The sequence below is a fragment of the Antechinus flavipes genome, chromosome 4, assembly GCF_016432865.1.
Source record: "Antechinus flavipes isolate AdamAnt ecotype Samford, QLD, Australia chromosome 4, AdamAnt_v2, whole genome shotgun sequence".
In the NCBI taxonomy this organism is placed as follows: Eukaryota; Metazoa; Chordata; class Mammalia; order Dasyuromorphia; family Dasyuridae; genus Antechinus; species Antechinus flavipes.
This window is the reverse complement of record NC_067401.1, coordinates 434,486,370-434,505,222: the sequence shown is the minus strand read 5'-3', so window position 1 is coordinate 434,505,222 and position 18,853 is coordinate 434,486,370. Positions and strand designations below refer to the sequence as shown.

Below are 18,853 nucleotides of genomic sequence, written 5' to 3'. Positions count from 1 at the left end.
ATTTTAATCTTCACTACAAAACAATCTCCTCTAACTCACATAGCTCCTCTGCCTTTCCACAGGGCTTTGAAATGCAAGGATTTCTGAAAGACTTTCCAGGTTCTTGCCTTTACTCCACCATCTTGTCTCTGCCTTGAAATGCAAGGATTCTTGAATGCTCCTAAAAAACCAACCAAAAACAGCTAGTGAGGACCTTTTCTTCAATGTGCACATTTTAAATAAAGTCTGGTTTACTAAGCTTTATCATTTTACTAAAGGGACTAACTACAACCTTTTTATCTTTTCAACCCATACTATCTATGTGATATTGGACAAATCACTTTTTTTCTGTGATCTTTATTTTCTTCTCTAATAAAGCAGGGAAAAGAATACATATATCATCTATCTCACACTGGTGCCATGAGGAAAGTGCTTTGTATATATTGAAATACTCTAAAAGTGAAAGTTATTATTATTATTATTATTATTATCAACTTTTCTCTATTTAATGACCTTCACAAATCAAGGTAGATGGATACCTAGGATGATTTGTTGTTACATAGAATTTCAGGGAATTGTGGCTATTATTTTGTCTTTATTCTGATTTCTTAAAAATATATTTTAACTCCATAAATACTATATCTTCTAGCCTTACCTCATCTGTATTTGGAGAAATATTATCTAACCAAATCATTTTTTGAGGGTTCTCTCTGTGTTTCTTAAGGTACTTGCATTGCATCATGATCTACAGAGATATACCTTATCCACAGCAAATATAGAATATAAAAAGACTATATAAAAATATTGATTTCCTTTCCTATCTTAAGGGAGACCTACAAAAAGGGCCAGAATTTGTGCCCTAGGAAGTCGTGGAGGTTGTTTCTGGAAGTAAGGAAGCCAGTGTCTTCTCCACTGAGAATCAGAGAGAGAAAGAGAGAGTGAAAAAGAAAGCAGCCCATCTGGTCCATCCAGTCACTGAAGATCCATCGTGACTCTTCAGAGAATGTTCTTCATCTCCTAATGTAAGTGTAGTTTATTCTTGTACCCAGTCTCCTACTTGATCTAAGAGCTTTCCAGCTGTGCTTGGGGTATGTGTTACAGAAATGGCCCCTGAGCTTTTCAAGATTTGTAGCATCATCATTTCAAACTAATTTTCAAGAAAGAATGTAGGCTTTGGAATCAGAGATCCTGAATTCTAATGTCAGCCTTGTTATTTAATTGACATCAGGCAAATCACTTAAATATTTTGGACCTCAATATCATGAAATGTGGATGTTGAATCAGATGTCCTTTACATGTTCCTTTTATCTCCTCTCTCAATTTTAAATCCAGTGATATTCAGGCCCTCCCATTTCCCACCAGCTTTTCCTGGCATATATGATGTGGGAGAGAAGGATGAGTAATAATGAAAAGCTGGTAGTGTATCTGTTGGAAATGGAAAAGTGATAATGTGTTTTTGTGGATACAGTCCTTCCTTCCTTCCTTCTCTTCTTTCCTTCCCTACTTCCCAATTTTTAGGATTCTTCATTGGCTCAAGACAAGCCTTGATATTGAAAACCTAGATTGGGGATAGTTTTTAAAGACTTTAAGGGGCTTTAAGAGACCTATGGGGATGTGACATTTTGTTAGAAGTGAAGATGATTCCTGAACATTTTGGAGCAGCTTTATGGAGTAGTGTATTTGGAATCATGATCTGAGTTTGAATCCTGCCTCAGAAATAGTCATCTAAATTCTTCCAGGCTCTGTTTCCTCATCTATAAAATAATATAGTAGCACATAACTCACAGAACTAATGTTGTAAGGAACAAATGAGATAACATATATAAAGCATTTTGCAAACCTGAAACTGCTATATTAATGCTGTTGTTGTTATTCCTTAATAAATCTAGAATTTCTCTTGCTTGAGCTTTGAGAATCCATCATATTTGACCTTGAGCTGATCCAAATTCCAATTTTTCAGGAGTATCAAAGTCAGTGTGATCCTAGACCTAGACCTAGACTGTACAACCTTATGCTTCTTTGGTTTATGCTCTCAAATATATAGGATTGATTTCTCTAGAGCACTTCAATTTCAATCTTTTTTGAACTTTCATAGCTCTTAATTGGAAGAGCACATTAAAGGAATTATATGATCCTACAACTTGTACAAATGGTTCTTTATGTATGAACTTTCTTGTCCATTCAGCTAAGTTGTAAGTTCTTTGAGTGCGGGAACTTTTGGTTCTTTTTTGTCTCTCTCACATTGCCTGGTGCTGGACTGATGAAAATAGTCCTTAATCGATAAATAATTCTAAAATGAATGGATGCTGGAATTGCAGCAGCTCCCACTTATATAAAACTTGACAATTTATAAAAAAAATTTTTTTCTCCTAAAAACCCTAGAAGGCAAGTATTATTAGTCCTATTTTAGAGATGAGGAAATTGAGGTTCAGTGGTGTGAAAGTACTTGCCTTAGAGTCACACAATTAGTGCTCAGCAGAGTCAGGATTCAAATGCAGGTTTTTAGACTTAATTCTCGGGCCACTCAACCACATAGTCTTACTTTGGGGTGGGGTGTGTGTGGGGTGAGGGGTCACATTCCTCTCCACTTACTATTTTGAAAAACTTCCATTACATCTCCTGGTGATTATTAATAGTCAAATGTCTGGCAGTACCTTATGATTGTGAATGATTTGTAGGGATATTTTGTATGTTTTTGGTTCTCTACTGCTGAGGACCAAGCAGGGCCTTAGTTCTAGCCCTTCATAGTGTACATTTCACATATTAATAATTCATAGCTGTTTAACCACTAACCAAAAGCTACTGCAGAGTTTCTCTATTACAGTTGGATTCTTCAAACATTATTTGTCCATGAATCACTGAACTTTACCTTTCAAAGACAATCAGCCTTTGCAGTCTTTTTCCCTCCTCCTCCTCCCCAAATATGGCCAGTTACAAGAGTGAATCACTTGTTGTTTTTGCTGTTTTTTTAAAAAAACATAAATCCATATTTTTCTTAGAGAAACAGTGGGGGGTAATGGATAGAATATTGAATTTAGGGTCAGGAAGACTCCAATTTGGCCCTGAAACATACTAGCTTTTTGAAGGTAACCAGGTCACTTAAAATTTCTTCAATCCTTAAGCAGCTCTTGAAAACTATGTTATAAAAGTGTGACTATCATACTGGCAAAGAGATTTCCTAAACCAAGAACGTGTACTTTTATTTAAAGAATTAACAAAATTTAAGTTTATGCCTTAGACCATTGAGTCCCATCATAGATCTTATTCAAGATTCCCCTTTATCTGAGATTGAAAGAAGATCAAACTTTGGCTTTATAGAATAAAAATCCCACTAGATTTTCCTATTTTGTAATTTTGAGGCTGGGGTTTATTTACTTTAGCTTTCTTCATTTTTATTATCATAGAATCATAGAACTGTAGGACTAGAAAGGATTTTTATTATCATCCAGATTTGTTTGGAGTCAGTAGATAATAAGATATGACGATAGTAAGTAACTAAGCTGGAATTCATATGTGTTTACTTGGTGTGGATATTAAAGCTTATATGAGGTAGCAAAAGATGAAGGATTGAAACAGAGCATGAGGTTAACATTTATAAAACTGGGCAAGAAAATCCCAGTGAACTTTTTTTTGCTTTTCTTTCTGTAGTCACTCTCAAAATGGTCCTTGTAAAATCATTGGAGGTCTCATAGAAGTACCACTGACGACCCTAATTAGTCCTTTAAGAGGAAAAGATTGTTTTCAACTGGAAATTGGTTATCTTTCATTTATTGGGAACTGTCTTTTTAGAAGCCATCGGTGAATAGTCTAGCAATGATCTTTTCCCATGAAAGGGCTTTAAGAGTGCTTTTGGATTTGACTTTCTGACTTTGAAGCTTCAGGCAGACAAGTATTATAAAACAAGCTTGGCCTGGGGTGGTGACAGCACTGTATGTTTTGACAATTGTAGGGGGATGTTGGAATTGTAGCCATTTACTGGGGACAGAGATATGATTCTCTGCTCATTGCAGAATTGCTATAGTGAAGATGATATTAAATTGCTGAGCAAGCCCCAGCATGAGAGAGATTTGGGGATTTCTATAGATTAAGTTATTGTTTAGAGCAGACAAAACCAGAATATAGAACCTGCCATTCAGACAAGAGATATTGTTAGTGTATTGTTATACCTAGAAAGAAGGAATAGAACAAAGAGATTGAGGGAAGGAGATATAGATGAAATGCCAATAAATACTGAGAGTAATAAATAAGTGAAATAATGTGAAATAGTTGTTAAAGATAGATGAAGACAATTGTTAAATGTGACAATCCAGCTCAGGTGATTCATGATTCCATGGGTGATGCAGTGGATAGAACACTGGGCTTAGAATCAGGAAAGCTTATGTTCATGAATTCAAATCTGGCAAAGTCACTTAACTCTGCCTCAGTTACCTCATCTGTAAAATGAGCTGAAGAAGGAAATAGTAAAACTGTTTCAGTTTCTTTGCCAAGAAAACACAAATAGGATCATGAAGAGTTAGACTGGACTGAAATGACTAAACAAAAAGGAATGGTGGAGAATCTTAAGTCTGAATATTGTTTTAGTTAATGACACTGATAAGCTGGATCAAGAGCAAAGGACATCGATCAACATGGTGAAAGGTCCTGAGTCCCTCTTATATAAAGTGAAGAGAGAATATTTAGCATGGAGATGAAAAGATCTGCAGCATGGTGTGAGGATTTGGGTTGGAACAGGAAGGGGAGGGAAATGATGATCATGGCTCTCCTCAAATATTTGAAAAGCTGTCATGGAGAAATAGGATCAGACTTGTTTTGTTTGGCACCAGAGGGCAGAACTCAGCTTGATGGGAAATTGTAAAGATGTATATTTAAGCCTATTAGGAAAACAATTTCCTAATATTTAAAAAGGTCTGTCCTGGTCATGATTTCAGTCAACGCTGAGGGTTAGGGTAGGAAATTTCATTAATAAAACTATATTAGTAAGCCTCAGGTAACAGCAATGATACACAGCAACAAGGGATTTCTCATGTGACTCAGGATATCCCAAATAGAAAACTAGAACTGTCTCTATATACTTTTTGTTCAAATCCACTGGGGAGTTAAAACAAACTCAAACTGTCCCAGAACTGAGATACAAAAGTCCTGATTGTGGTACGGGAGTATGGGGGCTAACAAGCCACTCCAATTTTTCTAGTGTCCTGATCTACAACACTATCAAAAAGTGAAATGAACAGTTTCGTGATACCTTCCTTAAAGATCTTCAAGAGATAATGGATGACCACTCACTGGAGATGATCTAGTAGGAGTTTCCTAGGCAGATTAGATAGGCTATCAAATTCTGTGATTCATATAGAAAATTCTCCTGTAATCATGATGAAAAATATAAATGAGAGATGCCAAAGAAGGAACAGAGCAGGACAATTTATCAGGTTTAAACCAGTGTATTTTACACAGAATCAGTCTACACCGCCTTTGAAGTAGAGAGAATACAAGGATAAGATTCTCTTAGGACAAAGAATGTCAACCACTTTGTCAGGTTCTGATCAAGAAGTCACGGAACAAAAAAGGAGTTAGTGTGGTCATAGCAGAGTCAAGGATTCTTGCTTGGAGTTATCTTTCTTTCAGTCTATCTTGATTATACAGACCTGATGAGTCTCAGCTGGTACTAACACAAATCATCTAAAACTAGAGCAGCTAGAATTTAATAGAAAAACATCCAAGATGGATTCCCTTCTGTCAGACAGAAGTTAGCTTTTTTGAACTTTATGGGATTTCAGAGTAAGAAGGAACTTTATTAACTTTCAGATCTAATCCATATCTGGAAAAAAAAAATCACTCTACAGCACACTGGACAAGGGGCCATCTAGGTTTTTCTTTGATTCTTAGGAAGTTTCTCCTCATGTCAAGTCTGGGGCCGAATAGGAGAAACTCTTCTAGCAACTTGTTATTTCTAATAAGCCATTGCCTTCTTTCTTAGGATTGTTGTGAGTTTTAGTTTTCTCATCTGTGAACTGGAGATATCAATACCACCTATCCCATGGAGATTTGTTTTGGAAATCAAATGGGATAATATACATTAAGTATGAAGCTAAACCTTAATGTATTATGTACATGTGAGTTGTTTGTCTGATTCTTATTGTTTTTACCTTGTATTGCTTTGCTTCAGGATTTTCCTCTGCCTAATAATAATTATAATAATATCATTTTAGTACACATAAAATCATAACATTATAGATTTAGAGCTGGAGAGATCTCAGAAGTCAGAGTCAAACTCTCTTATTTACAGATAATAAAGCTGACTATCAGATAGTTTAATCAAATTGCTCATCATCATAATAGCTAGTAAGTATCTGAGGTAGGATTTGAATCCAGATCTTCTCAACTTCCCATTCAGGACCCTGTCCCTTATACAATGCTGAGTTAGAGAGTTATAATTCTATCTCTATTAGGAACTCCTATAGAGGATAGTTAGATTACCTCCCCCCTCCCCCCAATTGGTTTATAGTATAAAGTGGTTTTTTTTTTTTAAATCATAGGCTGCCCTATTTCTAACAGATCACAAATGGAGGGCAGGGGCTCACATCTGGGAAGAGAGGGTGGGCTTTCTCTGAAACGGGATGTTGGTAGTGGCCACTATGGAGTCTCAGCACCTCAGCTTTCGGAGCTTTTCCCTTCCATGCCTTTTTTGGATGCAATCATTCCCAAGAATCCTAGGATTATCCTTAATCTAGGGTCTGTGTCTCTGTCTCAAACCCTAACTCTGAAAGATAATTTGCCCTCGCTCCTGATGTAACCCTAGTGTCATCTGTGTTATTACCCATCCCTCCAGGCAAAGTGTTTTCTGAGTTGTCATGTCAACTTCCCCCAAGTCCATCAGATTGTTCCCTTTGCCACCATGGACACTATTTTCACCTATTCCCCTGAAATTGGTTTTGTCCTGGGTGAAAAATTCCTGATTATGATCCTGCCCATAGACAAATGGAAGGAGAACCGGTCGCCTCTGGAAACTGCCCAGTGGCCTGACAGGGAATATGATCGGCCTGTTTTATGGTGGCTGCCTTGTTTGCCCAACCCCAACAGATTATCCCGCCTTGGCTTAAGCATTTTAAGTTAAACAAAGCCAAGGTATGGTCTTGGGCACCAAGCTGATCTAGATGATTGTACCACATGGCCTGTGATTGTGTTTCCATTCTCCCCCATCAAAAAAATGTGGAAGGAGCCCATCATTTCAGGAGTCTGTCCCTTACCCACAAGGATGAAGGAACAGGGCAACAGTTGCTTCCATTCACTTTGCATCAAGTTTGCCTGGAATGGGGACATTCCATGGGAGAGGAATGTTTGGAAGAATGGGCAAAGATGGGAGGGAGCCTCATCTGGCTGGGGTGGAGCCTGGGCTTTCCTCTTGTAATAGCAGCCCCTGCCCTTCTCCAATCCCCCCACTCCAACCCAGAAGGCCAGATTCAGACGGTGCTGTGGGTCTGGAGTCCTCTTAATTTCCCCAGAGAACCCCAGCGCCTGTCTCTCGTTTGGGGTTTCTGAATAATAAAATGATGGCACACTTGAGCTCCAAGAATAACTGGGCACACAGACAGAAGGCAGCCATTTGGTAACCGGGGCCAAGCAAGACTAATTAAGAAGGGGAGCCTGTGCTGAAGCATCTGTTCCACAAATGTAAGACCTTTGGAGATGGGAATGGGGATGGGGTGGAGGAAGGTGTGAGGGAAGGAGGGATGGCTCCATGAGGGTGAGATGGGAGGGATGGCTCCCTGAGGGTGGGGGTGGGGTAAGAGGAATGACTCCTTGGGGGTGGGGGGTGAGGATGGCTCCCTGAGGGTGGGGGTGGGGTGGGAGGGATGGCTCCATGGGGGGCAGTAGCTTGAGGTTTCACACGCATTTGGACATGATATCCAGGCCTGGCAATGTGAAAACCTGGCTTGGAATCCTGGATCTACAGTCACTAGTGGTGAGACCTTGTGGTCAAGATGCTTCACAACTCTCTTGGCCATAATTCCCTCATCTTTAAAATGAGGTATTTGGAACAGAAATCTTTATGGTTCCTTTAAGCTCTAATATTCTATGTATGACCTCATCTCTGAATCCACCAGAGGCAAAGGGGTGCACACTCTATGACGTTTCTTGGGGCAAACTAAGGGGAACTAAACCTCTTCTAACTTTATTTCTTAACTGCACGAAGTAGGTGCTCAATAAATGCTTTTTTATTCAATGGTTTATTCATTCATCATTACCAGGCTTAAATGCAATAATAAATGCTTGAAGTATTTTGTAAATCGAAATGTGTTATCATTATGATTGTGGAAACTTCTAGTTGGAAAGTGTATGGGTCGAAATTCCTTTCTCGTTTCATTCTCCAAAACATCTCAGAGGAAGTGTTTAGCACAAATCTTGGTATGTAATAAGGTCACAAGCATATATGTGCTTGTTGCTTGCTTGATAATTGGAATATATAGGGAATTTATAACCCTATGGTTTTTCTGCCCATAAATTTGGGCCTGCACTCTGAAAGCATGGAGTTAACTATAGGTGGTCAGATTTACTTGTTTATGGATTTGTGAATGTGACAAAGAGAAAAAAGGAATGGAAGGGAGCACACATTTATTGTCTTCTGTATACCAGACATTGTCTCAAGTGCTTCACAAAAATTATCTCATTTGATCCTCACAACAACCTTGTTAGTGATTTGATCCTTATTTTTCAGTTGAGGAAACTGAGGCAGTCAGAGGTTGAGTGACTTGTCCATAATCACAAGTAATACATTTCTGAGAATTTCTTGAATTTGCACCTTCCTGACTCCAGGACCAGAACTCTATCTTTTGTACTACCCAGCTAGGATTGTGACCATAGCTCACCTGTTCTATTATTTTCTATCTTCTTGTCAGACAGGTAGGTGGCTCAGGGAATAGAGCTCTGGGCCCAGGAGACAGCAAGAAAGATATGAGTTCAAATGTGATCTCAGATACTTGCTTGCTTCCAGGTAGCCTATTTGCCTTGATCTACTAGAGAAGGAAATGGCAAACTACTCTAATATCCTTGCTGAGAAATCCCGTGGACATTATTGCCATGTTATGCTCCACAGAGTCACAAAGAGTTGGACACGACTGAACAATAACAATCTTATTGCCTTTTCTTCTCCCTGTCGTGCTTCTTCTGCCCTGAAAAGCTAGGAAGATAAGAACACATCCTACTGCCATATTCATCCCAGGGTCCTGTGTCTGAAATGATTTGGCTTAGTTCCAGTTTAGATAACATAAAAATCTAGATAATTTGAAGAAATGTGTCTGGACTTTTTCTGCCTTGGAAGGGGCTGGAGAGATGGACATAGTGGGGAGCCACTCTGCTGTATCAAACCCTAGTGATAATTCCTCAGCTTGAGAGTAGAGATGTTTTTGTAAGGGAGAGGAGATAAATAAAACAATCTAGATAAATTTGAAATATGTTTAATTCCAGAGTGGATTGGGGTAGGATGAAATGAAGAGAGCTCTCATATAAGAAGTCAGAAGATCAGGAACCTAGAATAATCTGGGGGAAAAGGAGGCACAGAAAAATCAGTCTACAGTCAGCCAATAGAATTTCTAAATCAAGTCTAACAAAGTCACTTTTTTGCTCCAAAGCTTCAGTGTTTTCCCATTACCTTTAAAATTTTAAATTTATTTTTAATTTATAGAATAAAGCATTTCCATAACAGTATAATAAAAAAGATGATTACACATGGAACTGCAACTCTATTATGTACAACTTGATATTCTTTTAAAATATACAAATAGTTAATTGTTGTCCTGGTCCTATCATGTAAAAAAGGAGAAGTAGGTCTATTTAGATCTACAACTCACACCCCATACCAAAATAATGTCAAAATGGGTACACAATTTGAATATAAAGGATGATACCATAAACGAATTAGGAGAGTAAGAAACACTTTACCTATCAAATCTTTGGAGAAGAGAGGAATTTATGACCAGAGAAGTACTAGAGAACATTATGGAAGGCAAAATGGACAACTTTGATTACATTAAATTAAAAAGGTTTTGCACAGACAAAATCAACAGAAATAGAATTAAAAGGGAAGAACAAAGCTGGGGAAAAATCTTTCCTGTTGGTGTTTCTGATAAAGGTCTCATTTCTAAAATATACAAAAAACTGTGTCAAATATATAAAAATCCAAGTCATTCCCTATAATATAATATAAAATATTACTGTTCTATAAAAAATGAACAAGCTGATTTTAGAAAGGTCTGGAAAGATTTACATGAACTGATGCTGAGTGAAACAAGCAGAACCAGGAATATATTGTACAATAACAGCAAGAATGTGCAATGATGAATTATAAAAGATGATGATACTATATATATATATATACACACATATATGTATGTATATATATATATATATATATATATATATATATGATAAACTATAAAAACTTGCTTCTTCTCAGTGGTTCAGTGAGACAAAGCAATCCCAATAGATTTTGGACAGAAAAAATCATCTGAATCCAGAAAAAGAACAATGGAGACTGAATATAAATCAAAACATGCTGCAATCATTTCTTTTTTTTTTCTCTCTCCCATGATTTTCCCTTTTTGCTCTGCTTTTTCTCTCCCTACATGATTCATAAAGCAATGTGTATTAAAAAGAAATATATTTTTAAAAAAAGAAATAAAATTGCCAGAGGCAATATGCTCCAAAAAAAGTGCTTGGCAAACATAAATGCAGAGGGAACTTTGGATCTAACATAGATGTGACTTAAGCCAGTTTCTTTATCATGATCTTCCCCTTCTCAGCACCCCTGCCTTTTTGTTTTGAATGGATGAGTACTCATTATTTGTTAAGCATTGTGCCATATAAATATAAAAGTGAGAAAATCTTTGGCCTCATGGAACTTATAGAAGATGGGGAAAGAAATTTTAATATGAGAAAATACATGTATTGTGAATGGAACAATGAGGCAGTCAGTTGACATACCTTTTCCCCAGAAAATGTTAGTATTGGTTTGGTTGGTTCTCAGAGCAAGAGATGACAAAGAGGTAATTGTTGGGCAAAAGACATATGTAATGGTAGAGTAGAAAATGATCAAGATGGCGACCTGGAATCAACCTGGTTTCAGGAAGTAGAAAACTGAGTAGCTTAAGTCTTCCAGGACATGGTTTCTGTAGATCATTTTTGAATGATGGAATGACAGTAGTAGAAGAGTGGAAAATGGCCAAGATGAAGAAGAATTTTTTGTCAAGGAGAATTTTTTCCCTTTAATTCTTCTAATAGAATAGTAGAAAAGTAATTAAAAGTTATCTAGTCCAAACTCCTCTTGTAACATGAATCTCATCATGCTGTTGGTCCCTAGGTGCTCGTAGCCTCTCATTGTGGAGCTTTGCTGAAGCTTCTCCTTCTTGGCCAGTGGCCCATGTCCTAGTCCTATCATGTGAAAAAGGAGAGTAGAATTGCTTTGTTTGGCCCCAGAGTTTCAAACTTAGAACTAGTGTCAGATTTGTCTCCATATACCATATACCCTAGTAGGAGGGGATTTCAGAGCAATCAAGTGTAATTTTATTAAACTTTTCCACAGATACTACAGATCCTGTTACTGTATATTTAAGCTCTAAATGGAATATTGTGGGAAAAGTTTTGACATTGTCATTTGTGGGAGTCATATATATAAGTCACTTTATAAAATATTTATCTCCATAGGATCAAGGGAAGTTTGAGTTTTATCTCTGATCTATGAAGATCTATGAGATAAATTGTGGGAAAGTCAGAAAGAAAGGGGAAACTTTTTTCTTGTGAATTGGTTCTTAACTGTTAGTTATAAAGAAATATTATAAAGAGCATTCTATGAGGAGTCTGTAAGCAATTGGCACGTTACAGTGGATTTTGGAAAGTCTGCTTCCTGTGAGGGCTAAAGAGAGTACAATAAAAAAAGAATAATATAACTTATTTCCTGAGAGAATGAATTTAATTTTTGTCTTGAGGAGAAATATGAAGAGGATTCTTGAGAAATTTTATTCAGTATCTGGAGTAAACTGAATGATGAAATTGTTTTTGACTTTGAGATTGACAATGGCTTTGCTATTTCTCATAGGCAAAGTAATGTAAATAATTATCACTTTTTGTTTTATTATTGATTTCTTTTATAAATAAATTATATACTTAGTAATTTTACTATTTATTCAATAACAGGAGATTGAGGTATTTTATGTACTTATGTACATAAGTAATACAAAGAAAGAAATTTTTGGGGGTCTTATTTAATAAATAATATATAATAAGCTGGGATGGAAGTTTGAAACAACTGATTAATTAATGATAAAGAAGTCATAATTTTATTAATTTTTTAAAAACTGTATTTTTTTGGAGCTCAGGATATGATCAAATGTGAAAAGGAATCAAGTGTGAGATACAAAGGTGACCTGCAAGTGAATAGAGTTTAAATCCCTTTATTATGAGGGAGACTGGTCTAGAAATTTTGAATTTTTTCTTGCATTTTTCATAGCTATTTTCTTATAGAATGCAAAGAGTCTAGCAGTGTGGACAATAAATAGCATTAATTGTCTATTTTACTTATTTGATTCATATTAGCTAATACTTCATTGTTACTACATCGACTGGATAGTATTGATTGATTTAGAATAATTAATTTGATCAGTATAAATTTTATGTTATTATTTTTAAAAGTAGAAACTAATATGTTTAACTTATAATGTCTTATACTGGAAATTCAGGGAGATCTCTTAAATTAAGACCATTTAAAGACATTGTAAGTGAAAATAAAAGTACCAATAAAATACTGGAAAATTGCAAGGTTGCTTCTTGTCACATGAGACTTTGACTCAATTCAGTCAGTATTTGTGAATTACTCATAATACTGAATCATTAAAAAAAATGCCAGATACTTTAATAGAAGAGAACAATCTCTGAGAAATTTATTTCTACTGGGGAGGAAAATGACTGGATGAAATAGAAGCAATCATTGAGTGTCCATGTCCATAGAATCAATGAGACTGAAGGATTTTTCTAGGATTTGGATGTTTCTATTGTGAATTTATAAGGAATTATGCTTCTCTAGCTAAACTATTGAGTAATTTTACTCATAAGATACATGACTAAACAAAACACAACAGAACATTAAGAGAGACTGATGCATTCTAAATGTTTTGAAGTCATTTGGAAATCCTTGAGGAAATACATGTAAACAAGCTTTAAAACATCTGATCTGCATTCTTCCCGGAGCCACCAGCTTTCGTCTCCACAGATACATTCAAGCTCTTTGTTTTATATTCAAGGACTTGCTTGAAAGATCTAGGAGCAGCACAATATTAAGGATGATCATGATTGCCTTTGTTAGTAGATGACTTAGGTACAGTGTGACTCACTATCCTGAAATTCTTGGCTTTGAAGTAGGCTGTAGTGAAAAAATTCAAAGGCTATTTCTATGGAGACAAATTTCAAATGGGTACTAATAATCCCCAGACATATTTTGGCTAGTTTAAAAAGCATTGGCCAGTAATGAATTTAGAATATACCACTGTCTAGTAAAAATTACAATGGATGCCAATGTTTTTTTTTCTTGAAGGTACACATACCATAGTAATAGTTGAAGGACCAAAATTTAAGAGTACTCAATTGTCCAATTGATGTGATATATATATATATATTTTTTTTTTGATCCATAAAGATAGAATAATAAAGATTTTATTTTAAAGTATATATATATATATATATGTATATATATATACATACACATACATACATACATACATACACACACACACATATATGTATTCTTTTGCGTCAATTTTTTACTTGGACCTTTTAGTGGTAATACCCAAGAAAGGAGTGAAAGCTACAAGTGGTATCCAAAGAGCAGAGTTGATATTAAATGTAAATATAGCTAAAAATGAAAATTCAAACAGAGAGCATGCCAGCAATAAATGTTAACTAATCTTCATTTATTAAAATGATCCTTTTGCTTCAATTGTGAGTGAATGATTATTGGAGTGAGAAAGCAAATGTTAAATGAAGGACCACAAGAAGCTAAGTAAAGTATTAAGGTTAAAAATGTTATTTTAATTGTTTTTTTATTTTAAAATAACTTTATAATTAATTAACAATAAAAATGTTAAGCATGTTAAAACAATTAAAAAATAAAAAACTAAAGTAATTATTGTTAAAGGACTCATTATAGTCCCAGAAAGTATTTTGTCATCTAGACAATGTAAGACATTAGAATTGTACAATAAAATACTAGACAGGATTTTTATAATTATTACATTATATTATATACCAATTACCTTATATGTTAATTATAATTATACATAATTATAATAATCACATGTGCTATCAGGAAGTAGTTACATGATATGCATAAATTATGTTCATCAAAGCTCTATATAATAACTTTGGAAATGCATCAAGATAGGATAGTGGAACTAATAAAAGATAGATTTTATTAACCCAAGACAAATGTCAATTAGTCTGCTGATGTCATTAAATGTATGATTTGTGTTTGTGCTCATCCAAAGAAAAGTATTACTAACTAATGTGGAATATTTGGAGAATATAAGCATGAGCAAAACTTTGAAGCTTGACTGTCTTGACTCATCACTGGAAAGACAAAGTAAAAGCATAAATCATGTTTTAGTATTGATTGATCATTTCACAGATATGCAAATGGTTGAATGATTGTTCATTCTGACTAACATTGAGATTTGATTGCTAATTACTTAAAGACATATTAGCTCTGGTAGATATTAAGAACTCAAGGTTGATAGCTTCCTTAGTTTTCCTCAAGGAGAACCAACACCTGAGAGTTTCAATTGAACATTAATGAACTTTTTGGAAATGCTAGAGACTGAAAAGAAATCTCTGTGAAACCAAAATGTGACATTTATAGTTCATGTATAAAAATCCATTTAGCATCACTTAGCAGAAATTATGCCATAGGTTTTATACCATGTTTTCTTAATGATGAGGCATGAACCACACCTACCAACTGGCATGCTTTGGAATCTGGATTGATGAAAAGGAAGTAGCTACTCTACGATCAACTCATTTTTAATTTTTTTAGTTTTAATTGAGAGAGAATGTGAAGAAAGCATTCCAACTAGCTGTGACTCCAGCTCAGAAAAAATTCTAACAGAAATGGACAATTTCCAAGCTGATTATCCAAAACTACATGCAGGTGATGAAGTTTAATGAAAAACTTTGGGATTCAAGGAACCCATAAATTGGCTGACAGAAAGAGACACAATTTTTCAAATTGTTGAGAGACTGGATAGCTTGCCAGCGTATAAAATACTATCAGAAAGTAATGCTGGTGAAGTATGTCTACAAAAACAATTTCCAGAAACTTTCTTTTGAGAAGCTGAGGAGCAAATGGAAAGTGATGAGTAATTAGTTAAGGGGACATTAAGGAGAAGAGATCATTTAGCTGTTATATTTAGACAATTAAGCAAATGAGGAAGAACTACTTGCAATTAGAATGCTCAAATGGAATGAATTTTCACAGGAAGTAATTTCCTAATTACTGGTGATCCTAAGGAAGAGGCTGAATGATCACTTGCTGCGGATGCTATAGCACAGTTCATACTTGAGTTTAGTTTTGGACTAGATGATCTGAATTCTTCCCTATGCTAAAATTTCAGAATCTTGTGACTATTGTCATTGTCTCCCTCCCTCATCCCAGATTCCTTTTTTTTTTTAATTTCCAATCTTGTGTTCCATTCTCTGAAGACTCTGTATCTATCTTTCAAACTATTAGCAATAGTTTGCTAGTCAGATGAATTAATCCATAGTAACATGTGTCTTAAATCTATATCTTTAAGTGCAAAGGACTTTTTTTCCCTCTAATTTGCTAAAATGTGGATTTTTGTAGGAGTCTTCCGGAACCAATCCCTTAACCCAAACAAGTGGGTGTGGTGGTAGGAAATATGAGACATATCATGAGAGTGGAGGAGATGTGTCGGGCCTTTGGGTATCCCTCAAATGTTATTGCATATGTAACTGCTTGTCCCATCCCATCTCTTTGCCCACAGGCCTGGCTTGTCATGAAGTATCCAGCATCCAGCATCCTAGGTGGGTGGGAGGTTATGACCAATATAATTCCGCTTGGAAATAAAATCCAGTTAATGAATCCAAAGAAAGATAATCAGAAACACACGGTTGGGTGGGGGTGGAAGAGGGAGCAGAAAAGCAACAGGAAAAATAACAATTAAGTCCTTTATTGCAAAACTCCTTCACTTTCCAAAGGACTGGGCAAGGGTACAGAAGTCATAACATTACCATAGGCAGGGAGTCTGGCCCCAAGGAAGGAAATTAAAAAAAAAAAGAGAGAGAGAGAGAAATTCCTGTTGGAAAATCACCTAACTAATGATATCCACAAGGCTAGGAAATATAATTTGGAACCCACATGACAAAAGACCGTCATCCTTTCTAAGAGTGCCAGAAGTGAGGGTACTCTTTAAAGGTGACTCAATGCTATTTCAAAGAATCACAGAATTTTAGTGTTATAAGGAACTTCAGGGACCATCATATATATCCCAGACCTGAAAAATAATTCTCCCTAGAATCATCCAAAAAATTGGTCTTCTTGTTTAAAGATTTTCAATAAGTAGAAACTTCCCCCAAACAGTTGATTTCATTTTGGGGTAGTTCTAAGTGTTAGGATTTTCTTTCCCACTCACTATTTCCAGTCATTATTCTTGATTCTGTCCATTGGGCCTGAACAAAACAAGTATCCTTCCTCTTCTACATGATAGTACTTCAAATGATTGAAGACGGCAATATCTTGACTTTATAGCATCTTCTCAGGGCTTTATGATGTCTGACACTGCTCAATCCCAGTTAGCCCAGGAGTTTCTGTTTCAAAAATAAGAGTGCAGTTACATTTTAAGTACCATGCCTACAAGAAGCAAATATTAAGAGATAGTGAGTGGATGTGGAAAAAGTCAGACCATTAAGAAAGAGGGAAATTATAGTGACTTCTGTTCTCTTGACATCTGCTTATACCTTTTCAATCTGGGGTTTGTTTATTGTCAATCATGACCCATGTGACTGCCTTTTCTGCTCTGATGGGAGAAGCTAGTTGGGATGATAACACTGATTCTAAAATTAAGAATTCTGTAGTGCTTGTAAAATTAATAAAGCATTTCCCCATCATAGCTTGTAGAATAGGGAGTGCCAGTATTATTATCCTCATTTTACAGATAGGAAACTTAAGATTCAATCCATCAGTTCTTATTACATGCATATTATATTCCAGGCACTGTGTGCTCTGAGAATACAAAAAGAGACAAAAGACAAAAGGGTCTTGCAATCTAATGAGAAAGACAACATGTAAACAAATATATACAAAGCAAACTAAATACAAGATAAATAGGAAATTATAGAAGGAAGGCACTGGGTTGAGGAAGGCTTCTTGCAGAAAGTGGGATTTTAGTTGATAATAAGTCAGGGAAGTCAGAAGTTGAAGCAGAAGAGAGAGAACATTCTAGGCATGAGGGACAAGTAGGGAGAATTCCTCGAACCAAGGCGTAGAGTGTCTTGTTAATGGAACAGCCAAGAGGCCAGCCTCACTGGAACAAAAAATCAGAGAGATGAGAACCATCAATAAAGAGATAGTGAATAAAATCCACAAGAGCTGATGAGATCACTAAGTGAAGCGGTATAGAGGGAGAAGAGAAGGGAGCCCAGGATAGAATTCTGAGGTTTGTATGTAAATATAAAGTATTCAAAAAGTAAATACAAAGTAATTTCTAGGGTTAAGGAATGAGAGTAGCTGGGGAAGATGAGGAGAACCTTTTTGTAGCAAGTTGCAATTGAAATGAACCTTAAAAGAGAGTAGACGTGAGAATAAATTGCATTTTATATTTACACAAAGGCAGAGAAAGGAGAGATGAAATAATAGACATGTGGAATAGAAAGAAGTCTAGTTTGGCTTAGAGAAGAATTCATGAAGGAGAGTAATATCTAAGAAATCTGGAAAAGTAGGAAGAAAACCCAAGAGGCATTTAACATACAGAAGAGGTCTATATTTGGAATGGTTGTAAGGGGATACCATGGGAGATGGGATAAAATTGGTATATTGCTTTTGCAGAAAAAATTCATTTTTAGCCAGAAAAAAGCTGGATTATTTTAAAAACAAAGGAAAGCTGAAAAATATCTTTCCCTAAAAATATTTAATTGGAGGCTGGATGATCATTTGTTAGGAATGTCATAGAGATGAGATTTCTGCTGCAGATGGAAATTATACTGTGTGACCTCGAAGGTTGCTTTCAACTTCAGACTGATTATATGAAACTTTTTTTCCCTGATAGAAAGTATGTTTTTTGTTTGTGTCTTTTAAAAAGACAATTTAGAAATAATTCTGTTCCAAGCCAAGGAGTTGGTGACTGCTCCATATATCAAAGAATGCTTTGCCCGGAAAGAGCCTTAGTAATCATCCAGATCAGAGAGGTCAATTGGACATGAGTGACTTGGGGGGTGGCTTGGATTCAGGCTTTCTTGGAACTGATTTAGACTGAGATCCTGGTCTGGGCCTATGATACACTATTGTTCTAAGGCACTGAATGTCCTGTCATTGCTCCCTCTCATCTGAATACAGTGATGGCAGGATGTTGTATAAAATACAGCTGGGCTTGGCAGTCAAGAGACGTGATTCTAATCCTAACTCCTGTATTACCTCAGACAGCTCTCTTCCTTTATTTGGGCCCCAGTTTCCTCATCTATAAAATTGAGAAGTTGGATTTGTCATGTATAAAAGCCCTTCTACTTCTAACATTCTAGGATTCTACATTTTTTTTATAACTAAGCAAAGATAAAGTGAAAAAAGAATTATAGGCCTAGAGGGGACCTGGCAAATCATATAAGT

At 35.8% G+C, this 18,853-nt stretch overlaps 2 protein-coding genes across 3 annotated transcripts in view; both read left to right on the top strand.

Annotated features, from left to right (window-relative positions):
• DDR2 (discoidin domain receptor tyrosine kinase 2) overlaps positions 1 to 18,853 on the top strand; it is a 203,410-nt gene that overhangs the window by 25,963 nt on the left and 158,594 nt on the right. For both annotated transcript variants that reach the window (XM_051999129.1, XM_051999130.1), the window contains exon 2: positions 807 to 1,001. The gene's annotated coding sequence lies outside the window, so the exon portion shown is untranslated. The remainder of the gene's footprint in view (positions 1 to 806; positions 1,002 to 18,853) is intronic.
• Positions 1 to 18,853, top strand: part of UHMK1 (U2AF homology motif kinase 1) — a 200,789-nt gene that overhangs the window by 158,693 nt on the left and 23,243 nt on the right. The window lies entirely within an intron of this gene.